Source organism: Dipodomys ordii, unplaced genomic scaffold, assembly GCF_000151885.1.
Source record: "Dipodomys ordii isolate 6190 unplaced genomic scaffold, Dord_2.0 Scaffold106, whole genome shotgun sequence".
In the NCBI taxonomy this organism is placed as follows: domain Eukaryota; kingdom Metazoa; phylum Chordata; class Mammalia; order Rodentia; family Heteromyidae; genus Dipodomys; species Dipodomys ordii.
Window position 1 is genome coordinate 3,554,066 of NW_012267322.1, and position 15,728 is coordinate 3,569,793.

Below are 15,728 nucleotides of genomic sequence, written 5' to 3' on the forward strand. Positions count from 1 at the left end.
CTTTCTTTCTTTCTTTCTTTCTTTCTTTCTTTCTTTCTTTCTTTCTTTCTTTCTTTCTTTCTTTCTTTCTGTTGTGGAACTTGAACTCAGGGCCTAGGCGCTGTCCCTGAGCCTCTTTGTGCTCAAAGCTAGTGCTCTGCCACTTGGGCCACAATGCCACTTCTGGTTTTTGAGTGGTTAATTGGAGATAAGAGTCTCACAGGGACTTTTCTGCCTGGGCTGGCTTCAAACTATGATCCTTAGATCTCAGCCTCCTAAGTAGATAGGATTACAGTGAGAGCCAACGGCTGTTCATTCTTTTTAGTTTTTTTAAATTTAATTTTATTGTCAAGGGGATGTACAGAGGGGTTACAGTTACATACCTAAGATAATGAGTACATTTCTTATTGAACACTGTTACTCCCTCCACTTTCTAGCTGCATGGTTTATTCATCCATATATTTCTCCCTTGCTGTCCCCACTCACCACTCCCTAAGTCCATCATCATTCTGGGCCTTGAAGCAGAAGTAGAATTACAAGACAGGCTTTTGGAGAAAGGTAGAGTTATGTCTAGTTCCAGGCCAGCATAAAACAGAACTTCTGAGCTTCAGTATTGTGTGCATACAAATAGGGCTTACTTCTTATTGACATGTAAACATTCAGTCTGTATTAAATGCTTTTATGGGCTTGGGAAAATTTGCTACCATTTTCCCTCCCTCTCCTTCCTCACTTTGAGCCCTGCTTCCCTTTCTTCCCCATGCTTCAGCTTCACAGACTAAGTCTTACTACAGCTTCAGGCTCTTTGCTGAACAAGAGTCTTCAACTCCCTGCGTCTGATGCGTCTCTTCTCTTTCATTGCCTGAGCAAGGAGATGAGAATAAACTGATCAAGCAAGATACCACATAACTTATCATAATGAGCTGAAGAGCTGCATCATGCAAACCAAGGAGAATCAAAACTCTCATCCTAGGGTCTTGAGCTGATTAAAAAGTGATGGTCTTAAATCATCCCATCACTTACTGCATTGGTGATTGTTAATTTGGGCAACGATCAGAGTGAATAAGAAGTCACTGTTCTGTGCGATGTCATGGTATGCTGTGCCTGGGGGCTGGAGGTTCCACTCCCATGCTTCATCTTTTGGCTGGCATGAGGTGGGAGCTTAAGTGGAGCTGAGAGCTGGGTGAGGAGATCTGGGATCTTTGGTTCCTCGCCATGTTGTTGAAGCTCTTGCCTCATAGAACCTCCCTCCCTAGCATCTCCAAGTGTCTCCTAGACAATATCCACCAAAGTCTCACCCACCCCGATGGTCCATCATCCTATTGACAGCGTGTCTCTGTATCTCCTGAAAAGGACAAGCCTGTGAATAGATTTCATTTGCAGATATAATTAGTCAAGACCAAGCCATCCTGGAGTAGGATGAGTCCTCTCTCAATACAACTCATACCTGTAGAGAAGACAAGGACACAGAAGAAGGCAGGTGGATGATGAGACAGAGACTGAAGCTGTGTTTTGACAATCCAAAGAATTCCAAGGGTTGCAGACATAAGCAGAAGCCAGACAGAAACATGGTGTGATGGTGTGATGGTGTGATGGTGTGATGGTGTGATGTTGTGTGTGCGCGTGCGCGTGTGCGTGTGCACGCACGTGCACGCACATGTGTATAAGCCCATGCACATGCCCTTCCTGAGGCTTGAACTCAGGACCTGGGCACCATCCCTGAGCATTTTGGGTCAAGACTAGTGCTCTACCTCTTGGGCCACAATTTCATGTCCAGCTTTTTGCTGGAGAATTAGAGATAAAAGCCTCATGGATGGGGCTGGGAAGGTGGCTCAGTGGTAGAGCGCTTGCCTTGCATGCATGAGGCCCTGGGTTCGATTCCCCAGCACCACATAAGCAAAAAGAAAAAAAGCCAGAAGTGGCGCTGTGACTCAAGTGGTAGAGCGCTAGCCTTGAACTGAAGAGCTGAAGGACAGTACCCAGGCCCAGAGTTCAGGCCCCACGACTGGACCCCCTCCCCCCAAAAAAAGCCTCATGGATTTTCCTGCCCAGGCTAACTTTGAACTGTGAGCCTCAGCCTCCTGAGTAGCTCAGGATGACAGGTATGAGCCACTGGCACTTAGCTGAAAAGGCTCTTTTGGATGTTGCAGTGCATGAGCAGTTGACCAATTGCTTTCCAGCTTGCCAAGAAGCAGCACACCATGAGAAAAGCACCAGTCCTTCCTCACAGCCAGGAAGCAAAGGGAAGGGAAGGAGCCATAGCCCCACAATCCTCTTCAAGGTTATGCCCTCAGTTACCTAAAGACTACCCACCAGTCCCAATCTCTTAAAGGTGACTTCATTCTCAGTTAGAACCACCCTTGATCATGTGGAACTTTGGAGACCTTTATCCAAACCGCAACAGAAGTTATCATCATGTTGCATTTCTATCTCCAAGATCATTTTCATATTTTTGCCACCTACAAAGGATCCCATGAGTAATATGTAGTATAATTTATTATTTGAAAAACTAGGCATAGTAGTGCATACCTATATGCCCAGTGATGCAGGAAGGTAGAAACAGGCATATCATAGTTTGAGACTAGCTCTTTTAAAAACAAGCTGGGTATGGTGGTATACATTTGTGGTCCCAGCTACTTGGGTGGTGAAGGTAAGAGGATCAAGATTGAAAGCTAGTCCAGACAAAGTTAGGATGATATGAGACCCTATCTGAAATACAAACTAAAAGCAACAGGGCTAGGAGCTTTTCAAGCTGTAGCATATGTACATAGCAAGCATAACAGGCCTGAGCTCAATCCCAAGTACGATTCTTTCTTAAACACTGTAAATATTACCTGTATCTTCTTCTATAAGGATTTATTGACATTGCTACAATGTTTTTTTCTAAAACAGTGGTCATGGGGCTTGAACTCAGGACCTGGGCATAGTTCCTAAGCTTTTCTGCTCAAGTTGAGTACTCTACCACTTTGAGCCACAGCACCACTTATGGCTTTCTGGTAGTTAATTGGAGATAAGAATTTCACAGACTTTCCTTGCCTAGACTGGCTTCGAACCACCATCCTCAGATCTCAGCCTCCTGAGTAGCTAGGATTTCAGGCATAGCCACCAGGTCCCTGGTGCTACATATAATCTTAACTCACTTAACTACTCTGTTAAATTCTGTTATATGAATATTTAACACTACAGTTGTCCATCATTTTATTGACACTTAGATTTTGTCCATCCTCTTATACATGGAGTGTCTTATTACATACTACAAACTGGAAAGGACACCCTGATGCCTTTGTCTGCATCCCAGCCCAGCCCAGCCCATTCAGAGACTCTGGAATTATCTTGGATTTCCAAGTACCTTACGCATTGTGGAAGGATCCACAAATTTAGTTCTTTTGTGACTTGAACACAAGGCTCAAGTCATTATTGATGTATTAATTTACTGATTGATTTTGAGATTAAAAACCACAACAGACAAACCCTATGCAGCTCAGAGTGTCTTCGAACTCAAGCTCTTCATAACCGCAGACTTACACCACCATACCTGGCTTCAACTCTTTAAAAAAATAATTTCCAGCTTACATCTTGACTGTATGTACCAAGTGTCGTTGGTGTTGTTGTTTTCTTAAGTGAATTGTAGAATCTCAGGGTCAGGGAGATACGTGTCCATGTCTCTTGGGAGTTTCTCTAGAGTATCCATACATACCATCAGATTTTTCTAAAATTTAACAATTTTTCTTCCAAAATGTTTACACTACTTTTAGACCTTGGGGTACAGGAACAATAACACTAACAACAACAGTAATAGTAAAGCACTTACTCTTGAGTCCTCACTTTCTCAACCACAGCTCCTAAAACACTTGGCACCTCTGGAGTGATAAGAATGTGTTTTATGTGTTAACAAGTTGACTCTTGGCTTGGGGTTCTTACACAGCTTGTGTACTGAAAGCCCTAAGTGTGATTTGAGGGTTGGAACTTTCAGCCTCACTTCTCAGTCTTTAGGAGGAGAAAAGGCTCTAGAGACTAATTTCATCACCAATGGCCACTGATTTAGTTAACTTTGCCAAAGTAACAGAATATGTAATGGTATCTCCATAAAACCCTTCTGAACAAAAGGTTCTGAAAGCTTTGAGTCTGGTGACTATATTGAGGTATGGGGAAGGTGTTGCAGATGGAAAGAGCCTGGAAACTCAAGTACCCCCTTCCACCTCCATCCCTTACCTTGTGTATCATTCCCACTTGCCACTTCTGAAATGTACCCATTAGAACGACCTGGTAATAATACACAAAGGGTGTCTCTGACTCCTGGGAGCTGTGCTGGTAGGTTGTAAATGAAGGAAGGAGTCAAACCACCTCTGTTCTGGTAGCAAAGCTGAGGAGAAGTGTTGGTATCCTGGGCATCCAATCTATATGGCTGGCACCTGAAGCAAGGGTTTTCTGATAGTGTCAGGAGTGAACATCCATGTGCAGACATTTGATACATTGTTTGGTTTGAGGAAGATCTGCATATTTGGGGTCAGAAATGTGAATAAAAAATGTCCCTCTCAGCACTGGGCACTGTCCCTCAGTTCTTCAGCCCAAGGCTAATGAGACACAGTACTGCTTCTGGTTTTCTGGTAGTTTTTTGGAGATAAGAATCTCAGGGACTTTCCTGCCCAGGCTGGCTTTGAACCATGATCCTCAGATCTCAGCCATCTCAATAGCTAGGATTATGGCATGAGCCACTTGCACAGGGCTAGAGATCTAAGTTTCATTGAATCTATTATAATGTGTGTGCGTGAGTGTGTGTGTGTGTGTGTGTGTGTGTGTGTGTGAGTACTGAACTACTGCCCTTATTTGCCTTTTTCACTCACCCTGGCACTGTATCACTGAAGCCATTCCTCCACCTCTGATTTTTTACTAGCTAATTGGAGATAAGAGTGCTGAACATTCACCTCTAAGGGTTTGGCTTTAAGCCATGATTCTCAGATTTTAAACTCGTGATATCTAGGATTATAGACATGAGACATTCTTGCTCAACAAGTCTATTATAATTTTAATTAGATTTGTATTCTGTAATAATTCTGTAGACTGGGTATCTTTTTTACATAATTATTGATCATTTCATTCTTTACAGTCTATACACGTGGCTTGGTGAACATCTTGAAAACGAATTCTTATTGATCTTGTGTTTATCAAATATCTTCTCATAAGCTTGTAGCTTGTCTTTTCACTTGATTTAATCTGATATTTTTGTCCAGTGAATCAGCCTTTTTATTTTATACCATGGCCTTTATGCCATGAGCCATGAACATGTAACTTGTTTAAGAAATTCTTCTTTTGAATCATTTGGTTCAACCTTCAAAGAGTCCAACATTTCATCACTTTCCTTCTTAGACAGTTTCTCTCCTGACTACATCCCAGAAAAACAGGAGAGCTCCTAGGGGATTCTCTCATGTAGAGGTCTCTTAGGCCCAAATCCTCCTAGTGTCTAAACCTCCTGGGTCATTTCTCAGACCTTCCCCCAGAGTATCACTTAGCTTTTCCCAAGGTGTATTTCTCAGGAATTAGGTCAACCAATATCTCACTATAAACAGGACCTAGGGTCAATTAAGTTTTGTGAAAATTGCTTACTACACAATGAATATGTAGCATGTTAAATGCTCTGAAGGACCAGGCAGAAACGAAGCCTGTTTAATTTAATTAAATCCTGTTCGTCTGACCATGATATCTTCTTTGGGCTAACACCTGCAAGTGTCTTACAGAATGGACAGTTTTTTAAATAAATGTTCTTTGGAGTGTTATAAGCCTTTGATTAATTTCTAGGTAGCTGAAAAAGTTGCTTGTGACAATTTGACCAATGTTCTCCTTACCTATATGACATTGTAGATTTCTGGATTTCTACCATTCTGGAAGATCTGTCTCCTAGAAATAATATTTGAAGACACACATTAACTCTTATCTTTCCTTTTCTGTGAAACTATCCAGCTAGTCTTAAAGTTTCACTCTTTCTTTCCCAGAAATTCTTTGTATTTTAGAGTCTGTATCTTGAATGGTCTTGGAATTCCAGCATATTCTTAGCATCAGTTTATGTATTTAGTTCTTTTCTAACTATAACAAAGTTCAACTTAAAAAAAATAGACGCCAGTTTACACATTGGTTGTAACAAGTACTTTGTTGTTGTTGTTAATAGGTGAGTTATTGGGCCTAGGGAAAGATTGTCCTGTAGAACCCATGTTCTGAAGCAGAGCTAATCAAACTTTAATGGCTATTCAAATCACCTGTGGTCTTGTTAAAATGCAAACTAGCTTCCAAGGGCCTGGGATAGAACAGATCTGGGGTTCTGGGGTTCTGCTACTCTGAGCTTTGGAGCTCAGATCAAGTTCTTAGTCTCCATGTCACACATTAAATAGGGTGGTTCTGTAATTACCTCTATGGAATGAGGAGTTAGGCTCCAATTCAAGGGAAATGTGGTCTTAAAATAGCTGGAGTGACAAAAGGCAGCAAAAAAGTGTCTAGACTCCCATCACAACCTCAGGTCATCCTCTAGGTTAAGCAGGATTTCATGGGCCTACTATGTGAACCAATGACCAGGTATTGCCTTAAGTCAGAAGCTGTTGGTATTAGTAGATAATACTTATATTTGTGTAAGTACTGCTTCTATGTGAAATCATTCCATCTAGTAAGCTCTACCTCCTTAGTGAAGCATCAGGTTAGCATCTTATAAGCATGGTATACACTCACAACTTTTGGTAATTCGCACATGCATTGTAGTGCAAGAAAGGGCTGAATGTGGTCTGGGTGTTAAAAATTTAAATGATAATATCTGACACTGGTTGGATTAATAGAGCTTCACAACTGGCCTTAAAAAAAAGATCTAAATCCTTCTCAAGGATTGACACATACTACATGATTTAACCCTGCCTGCCTCTTGGACTTTGTCCTCTCCTACCTGGTCCACTGCGGATGGTGCTTTGTTTTGACCTGGACCTTCTCTCTGTTACTCAAATATCAGATTCACCCATGGGTCTTTGTGTCATCAGCCTAGAGAGATTGTCTTGGATTTGCACACGCATAGCTCTCTCTGTTGTTCAGTCAGATCTCAGATCAGATGGCAGAGATTTTGTGATGGATGTGCCTATTGTTAATTACCTTTTTAAAAAATGTTTTTGGTGCCTGTCCTGAGGCTTGAACTCAGGACCTGGGTGCTGTCGCTGAGCTTCTTTTGCTCATGGATGGCACTCTACCACTTGAGCCGCAGCTCCACTTCTGACTTTCCTGCCTAGGCTGGCTTCAAACTGCTATCTTCAGCTCCCAGCCTCCTGAGTAGCCAGGATTACAGGCATGAGCCACTGGCACCTGGGAGAGCTGAGATTTCTAACCTAGCAATTTATCTTCATAGTTAGGGTTTTAATAAAATAAAAGCCCTCTGATGACAGCAAGGATTTGTAATCCTACTTAGAAAAACAGAAAGAAGATTGCACTCAAATTTAGGACTATAATTACCTTGTTTGTCTGAAGTTATAACCATGATCCTTAGATCTCGACCTCTTGAATAGCTAGGATTACAGGTGTGAACCACAAGTGTTCAGCTTAACCACCTTCTTTTATTCAGAACACATACCTACCTTAAACTACTCTGCATGTTTCTACATGGAGTAAATGCTCTGTGTCCCCTTGACCACCCGCTTTGCCCATCCCCTGGCTCCTCTGGTTTTTCTTTTCTTTTTTTTTTAAATAAGTTTTTTTATTGTGAAAATACTGTACAGAGGGGCTTAATCACAAGAGCAAGGTAATGAGTACATTTCTTATCAAACATTGTTGCCTCCTCCTTTGTTTTTCCTCTACCATCCCTTCCCTCCTATCTCTATAACTACATTCCACGCCCCTCCTGCCCCCCAATCTTAAAATTGTAAAGTTTGTTTTTCAGCATAGCGTCTTGTACATCTCATTGTTGCAATGGGTCAACCTGCATCCCTATTTAAACCATTTGCTTTTCATACCAAATGGCCTACTTCGGTGCCCGTTCCCAGCAATCATGGCTATGGGGGAGCCATCTCACTCAGAGATACCTAAGAGACTGCTGACATACACCGTGATTGCCACTCAACAAATGGTGCCAACGGATCCATGAGCACATAATCGGAGTCCTATGATAGGTTAGCTCAGTGGAGGGGCATCCTTCCCTGCCACACACACACCATCAGACGGAGGCTAGACTCAGCTTGGCTTAGTCAGCTCCTCCTCCCATATGAGTCTGTTATCCATACCTCCTTATAAGCTCCTTGTAAGATGTGTTTATTGAGCTATCAATAAATCTTCCTCATAAGAACTCCCGCTCCAATGGTGTTGGTAGGGAACCTGGTTAGACAATGTCTGAATGAGATGATTTAAGTCAGGCCTCTTCACTAGAGTCTGAGCTCCATGGAGAGCTGACATTTAATTTATTTTTCACTTCAGTTTTCTCACTACTGTATCCATTCCTTAGTAGTTGCTCATTAAAGATGTGCTAAGTCAATGTTATCCCAACAGGGGTTTACATAATCAGCTGTGGAGTATTAAGAGCTTAGAATTATCAGAGTTAGAATCTAACATACCCCATCCCACAGACAGACAGACTGAGCTGCGTTAGAAATAAGCACAAGTGTGCTCTGCTTATTTTTATCCATATGACATGCAAATCCATATAAAAAAGTTGGGGGGTGGGGTAGGGATGTCAGCTCCCAGCCCACAATACGCCTCCTTCAAGTATCTGATTACTGAAAGTCCTCAAAGAATATGATTAATGTAACTAAGCCATATTCACACTTTGACATTCTTCCCAGCCAAACCCATATTTTTGCTCACCCAGCCCCTTTCAACAAATAAGCTGTTTTGAAAATGATTTCCAGGGCGATGTCTGTTGCCATAGGAATGACATTAAATGAAAAGGACAGAAAATATAGAGGGCGATAAACTGCATGCTTGGATGACACACTTGACTTGGAAGCCTGTGTTCAAATGAGGCATACATGCCAAGATTTTTATGAAAGACAAAATTAAAATGTATCGCTATCAAGCTGTAACTGACAAGGTATTGTGTGGAGGCTGTTAACATACTGCTCCATATATTTATTGTTTGTCATTTTACTGGCCCTGACAAAGGTCTCTCTGTGTTATAAATCACACTATTAAATCTGCCATGAGCAACAGAGGCTGCTGGAAAGAAGAGAAAGCAAGCAAGTGGGGTGTTGAATCTCAGTGTCTGGTACATGCTGGGGTGAGCCAACACATGGCCCAAGGAGCCTTCTTGCTCTAGGCTGACACTTTTACAAGTGTCAGCTTGTTGGCTTTTGACCTCTTGGAAAGAGACAGAGAGAGAGGAAAGAAAAATAGCAAAGTCATGTCCCCTCCTCCACCTTTTTTCCAAAGGCTGTCCAGAAGTGTTCCTCACCTCTGTCCCAGTTTATGCTATTGGAGGGGAGGCAGAAGATCCCAGCCATTCTAGGTTGTCTTGTATATAGTATCCTGTGTGACATGGATGGGTTGTTTTCTTGGAGGTGTGCTGGGGTTACTATGAGCCTCTTCTCGACACCAGCAAGGCTTGCTTTTACTTGTCCCAGGAAGGAAATGGGGCATGGCATCACGCAGCCAGGTACAGCCTCTCTGTCCAGGCACTGCCTGTCTGTCCAGTTACTGCCTGTCTGTCCAGGTACTGCCTCTTTGGCCAACTAAATCTTAAAGACTTGACCCATATCCTCCTTCTTGCCCAGGCATTGATGTTTTGAAGACTCTTCTTAAAACCTAGGGGGTGAATGTGCTGTCTTGGGAAGGGCTGAAAAGTTGAAGTAAGATCTGAATTAGAATCTTGATAGGTGATTATGGCAAGGCTCTTGGCCTCCATGGACAGTTGTTTGCTCCTCTGTTTGGAGCAAAAGGGGTAAAGAGTGTTGGAATTTATTTATTTATTTATTATTTAGCACCAGTTCTGGGGCTTTAATTCAAGGCCTGGGCACTGTCTTTGAGCTTTTGTGCTGAAGGCTAGCTAGCAATCTACCACTTGAGCCATAGCTCCACTTCTGATTTTTTTGGTGATTAATTAGAGATAAGGGCCTCATGGACTTTTCTGCCTCAGGCTGACTCAGAACCATGATCCTTAGATTGCAGCGTCCTGACTAGCTAGGAGTATAGTCTTGAGCTACTGAAACCTAGCTTGGATTTTATTTTTGTTATTTTTTTTCTCTTCCCTCCCCTCCCCTCTTCCTTCCTTCCCCTCTTTTCTTCCTTTCTTCCTTCCTTCCCTTCCTTCCTCTTTTTTCTTTCTTTCTCTTTCTTTCTTTCATTCTTCCCTTCCTTCCTTCCTTCTTTCCTTCCTTCCTTCCTTTCTTCCTTCCTTCCTTCCTTCCTTCCTTCTTTCCTTCCTTTCTCTCTCTCTCTCTCTCTTTCTTTCTTTCTTTTCCCTGTCTCTTTCTTTCTTTGGAAGAAAAGTTTGTGAGATTCCGTCTATAATTAACCAGCAAACTGCCAGGCAGAAAGTGGACCTCGAGTGGTAGATTGCCAAGTATGATGAAATGAACTGAGCAAAAGCATGAGGCTGAGTTCAAACCCTTGTACTACAAATACCAATAAAAATGAATAAAGATACATGTGCAGTAATATTAGACTATATTAAATTATAACTGTAGTAATAGAACTGCAAGTAATTTGAGATTTATGAGGTATAACAGTAAGAAAATATTTAGCCTGTCTTATGTTTCAGGCTAGAAAATCTTCAAGTGAAATAGAATAGTAGCTTTAGCTAGTTCCACATTGATTAAAAATTTTTTGAATACCATTTATAAGTACTAGGAATAAATCCTGGGGCTAGATGAGTAGGTGCATGCCTATAATCCTAGCTACTTGCAAGGTGGAGGTTGGGAGGATTGTGGTTCAAGACTTAGGCCAGTATAAAGTTAATGAGACACATCTCAACAAAAGCAGCAAGGCAAGATGCACACATGCATAATCTCAACTATATAGAGGCTTGTCCTAGGCAAAAATGCAAGACTTTATATGAAAACAAAAAGGACTGAGAGTATGGTTCAATGAGTAGTGTATTTACCTAGCCAGTGTGAGGCTCTGAGTTCAAACTTACTTTAAAATATTTTTTTTGGGGGGGGGTCTGGTCATGGGGCCTGAACTCTGGGCCTGGGCGCTGTCCCTCAGCTCCTCAGCTCAAGGCTAGCACTCTACTACATGAGCCACAGCATCACTTCTGGCTTTTTTCTTTTTGCTTATGTGGTGCTGAGGAATCGAACCCAGGGCCTCAGGCATGCAAGGCAAGAGCTCTACCAATGAGCCACCTTCCCAGCCACTTTAAAATATTTCTAATGAACTTTCTTTTCGGTGGTACTGAGCACAAGCCCTTCACACATGCTAGGCAGGCACTGAACCCATTTGAACCATGCCTCAAATCCTTTCTGCTTTTGTTATTTTTTGAGAATGGGTCTCATTTTATGCCTTGGACCCAGTGTGGACCATGATCCTCCTGTTCATACTTTCTAAAAAGCCTGGATGACTGGCACTAACCATCACACCAGTGTTTTATTGGGTGAACTGGGATTTAAAAATCTTTTTGCCTGAGCTGGTCTTGAACTGTGACTACCTTTTTCTTTTCATTTGGGAAAGTCTCTGAAGTTCAAGTGCTTCCATACACACATTGTTGACCACTTTTTCTAGGTCTAGCTTCTCTCTTGTAGAACTGAATGTGCGACAATTTTACAAATAATTGTAGTTTTTCCACTGTGATAGGTAATAGCATTAATTAAGCCCCTACTATGTGCACAGAATTCTTCAACATGTTTGCTCACCTAAATTAATTTTAAAATTGTTCTGTGGGGTTAACCACTATTAGCATTTCCACTTTACAAGTGGTAAAACTGAAGTTTAAGGAAGACAATTGTGCTCATGAAGACCCAGCTTAAAGATTAAATGCTGGCTTAAGGATCAGTGTCTTCAGTTTTCAGCCTCTCCTCATGATTTTCTTTTTCTGCTGGGGGCTTATGGAAGGCAGAAGAGTTATCACTTAGGGTAGTAGGGGGTGGTACCCTTTGGAGTAAGATTTTCTCCCTTGTTTATTCTCCACAGTACATCCAAGATTCAGATACTATGTCACATATCTTCTCATTTTCGATTGCAATTTATTCAAAATTTATGGAAAACTGTTTTCTGTATAGTATAATTTCCGATAATACTCAATGCAGTGAGGAAATTGGATCAGCATATCACCTGCATTTATTTTCTTTTCCCAGGCAATTTTGAAAAGAGTGTAAAAGATCTTTTTTTTCCTTAATGTTAATCTTCAAAATTCTTCTGGGGCATATAATCCTAAAGTCAGCTTAACTGAAACCAATATTGAATTCTCTTTTCTTTTCTTTCTTTTATAAGCAAACAAAAACAACCAGTGAAAAGATAACTTACCAGTGGAAATCCCTTTCTGCTGATCTCATTTTTATATATAATATTTTTTTTGCTCTTAGTCACATAAGGCTTTACAAGCTAAGTTTGAAGGAATGTGGGTTTTCCACAGAACATACATAAGAAGATTATGTAGAATGGGCTGCTCATTTGTACTAACTTGCAGCGTCATTTTTAAGTTACTCCAGGGTTTGTACCTGAAGAAGGAAACCCTGCAGGGTAATATTTCAAAATATACCTATATGAAAAGAGCAAACCTAATTACTTAATCTCTTTAAAAAAAACTTTGAAGCTGTCAGATGAACACATTAATATACTAACTTTCACATTATCACATTTTTAAAGGTGTCTTAAAAGCTTGTACAACCCCTGGTATAAATGTTACATAGATATTTCTAATTAATTTAAATGAGCAAATTTGATATTATGCAAACTTCTGGGAGCTTTCACTTTAGATTTCTCCTAAATGAAAAAAAAAAGGAGAGAGAAGTGAAATTATTCATGTTCCAGCCACCCTGTTCTCTTACCTGGTAGTCCTGACAAAAATCTGGCTTCAAAGCAAATCAAAGTCTTGAAAACACATACACTAAGAACCCATCCTAAGCCACTATGTTTCAAGATTCAGCCCGAATCTTAATGAATTGTCAATAGTTTTGTTTCTTGTTTTTTGTTTTTGTTTTTTTTGAAAAAAACCCAACTTTCTTATTTGGATAGAAGTGGAAGGCAGAGAATTGTAATCAACCAGCCCTTTCCCCCACCCCCACCAAGAGCATCAGCGTGTAATTTTGCAAAACTGAGAACAATGCAAAAAACAAAAGGCAAATCTAAACCAAACAAATCTGTCTCAGAAAACAGTGGAGCATCCATGTAATTCTCCCATCTTCCATCAAGAGGCTTGAGGATGATGGGAATTTTCCCATCATCTCATAACTTCAGCATTGTAATGAGCAAGAAATTTAGGGAGTTGTTTAATACTTCTTTTTTTTTTTTGGTCGGTTGTGGGGCTTGAACTCTGGCCTTAGCGCTGTCCCTCAGCCCTTCAGTTCAACTCTAGCACTCTACCACTTGAGCTACAGTGCCACTTACGGTTTTCTGGTGGTTTATTGGAGATAAGAGTTTCACAGACTTTCTTGCCTGGGCTGGCTTTGAACCGTGATCCTCAGATCTCAGCCTCTTGAGTAGCTAGGATTACAGGCGTGAGCCACTGGCACCCAGCTACTTCATTTTTTTAACCTGAGAGAAATTCTTTGATATTTTAATATTGTATAGGTTAATATTGCAATAGGCAGACCAGAGCAAGTAGCCAAGAAGGCCAGGAAGATCACAATGGAAGTCAGCAGCATGTCTCCTAATTGGTAACCCTTATGAGTCAACTCATCATCCTTTGTGACACTCTAACTGTATCATGCTCTAAATGTATGTGTTTGTCATTTGTCACTCAAATATTATGCTTCTCCCACACCAACCCCAGATACAGCCAAAGGATCTGCTTTTATTCTGGGGGTTTACCAATAGCACTTTTCGTGGGATGAAAATCATCCTGTAGGAGCTGGGAAGGTGGCTTAGTGGTAGAGAGCTTGCCTTGCATGCATGAGGCCCTGGGTTTGATTCCTCAGCACCACATAAGCAGGGGAAAAAAAGGAAATGGCGCTATGGCTCAAGAGGTAGAGCACTAGCCTTGAGCTGAAGAGCTGAGGGACAGTGCCCAGGCCCAGAGTTCAGGCCCCATGACCAGACCCCCTCTCCCCCCCCCAAAAAAAAAAGGAAAAGAAAATCATCCTGTAGAAGTAACCAGGTAGAAACCAGGTGAGGATGAGGGACACGTGCCAAGGGGACATTTCATCCTGAAAGTAGAAATCTATGAATTGGAAAGGAATCCAGCAAAGCTCCAACATGGAAGACAACAACCCATGTTGTTCCTGAGCAACTCAGCAGGCTAGTTCCCCAGAAATCGAACCTCTTTTGTCCTCTAATTGGCTGCCTGGGTAAATGGCTTGTGGAGAGCTTTAAAGGAGCAGGAATAGGCTGCAGCTTTATAGGAAGGCAGGTGTGAGGTGTGAAGTCATTAAACCTTCACTACATCCCTGCACTGTTAATCCCTCTGACCAATTACCTGAAATCTAACTCAGAAAACAAGGTTCCTATGAGTCTGATGTGTATGTTTCCAATACCTATAAGTGGAAGGTGTTAGGTAAGGTGAAGAGGATTCTCTCTCTCTCTCTCTCTCTCTCTCTCCTCCTTCGGCTTGCTTAAGATTCTCAAGGTAACTATAGTTACATTTCTTAAAAAGTGTAGTAAGAATCCAAGACTGGATGGAGATTTTCAAGCCTAATGATTCATTGAAACTTTAAATGGAAGATTTCTAGAATTCATTGGCATAAAACTCTTTTTGTCCTACATCTCTTTTTTACCATCATATAGAATTTATAAAAGCACACATACATAGATACACACTCACATATACATACACACATATATACACATGAGTAAGATGTCTAAGTGTAATTTATTTGTAGTTAATTATTATAAATTTTCTTTTATCTCTAACTTGTATACTTAGGTAAGAGGAAATTTTACACAGTACTTCTAGTGTACCTGGGTTTTGACTGTCATCTGTCCTGGACAGATGTGGAATTTTCCACCTGGGGAATCATTCCAGTGCTGGAAAAGTCTTAAGTTTTGAAGCATTTCAGGTTTCATGTTTTGGATTAAGAACGTCCAATCTGAATATACTTAGAATCTTTTTAGAAAGTAAGGATTCTGTGAATAACAAGAGTTTCAACTTGGTTCCAGCAAATAACCAGCAAAAAATCCAGAAGTAAAGATGTGGCTCAAGTGGTAAAGCACTAGTCTTGAGTAAAAAAGCAAAGCAATAATGTGAGGCCTTGAGTTCAAGTCCTAGTACTTGCACACACCATATGTAAACAAACAAACACACACACACACACACATCAGGGAGGAAAAAGACTTCTCACTTGGGAAAAGTCATTAGAACTAAATACACAACAGTTTGTTGTCAACTGTTGAATGAAATAGATGATGGGTGCTTTGATGAGTCAGAGAAGTGTATGACTGGGTTCTCTTGGCCAGGTTTTAAGGGAAGGATGGATTTGGGATGGAAAGTCTGGAAGGCTAAAGCTTTGAGATATGGAATCCCTTGAAATTTCCTTTTTGTCAGCAAGGGGAAGGGTGTTTCAAAGCCAAGCTTGAGAACAAATAGGGCACTGTAGCTTTTTCATCGTAAGGTAATTGGTTCATTTCTCTCATCAGTGGGCTGTCTTACATTGTAAATCCTGGTTAGATTTTTAGGGCAGGGAGATGTATGATTTGGAGACCTGTGAATTTAC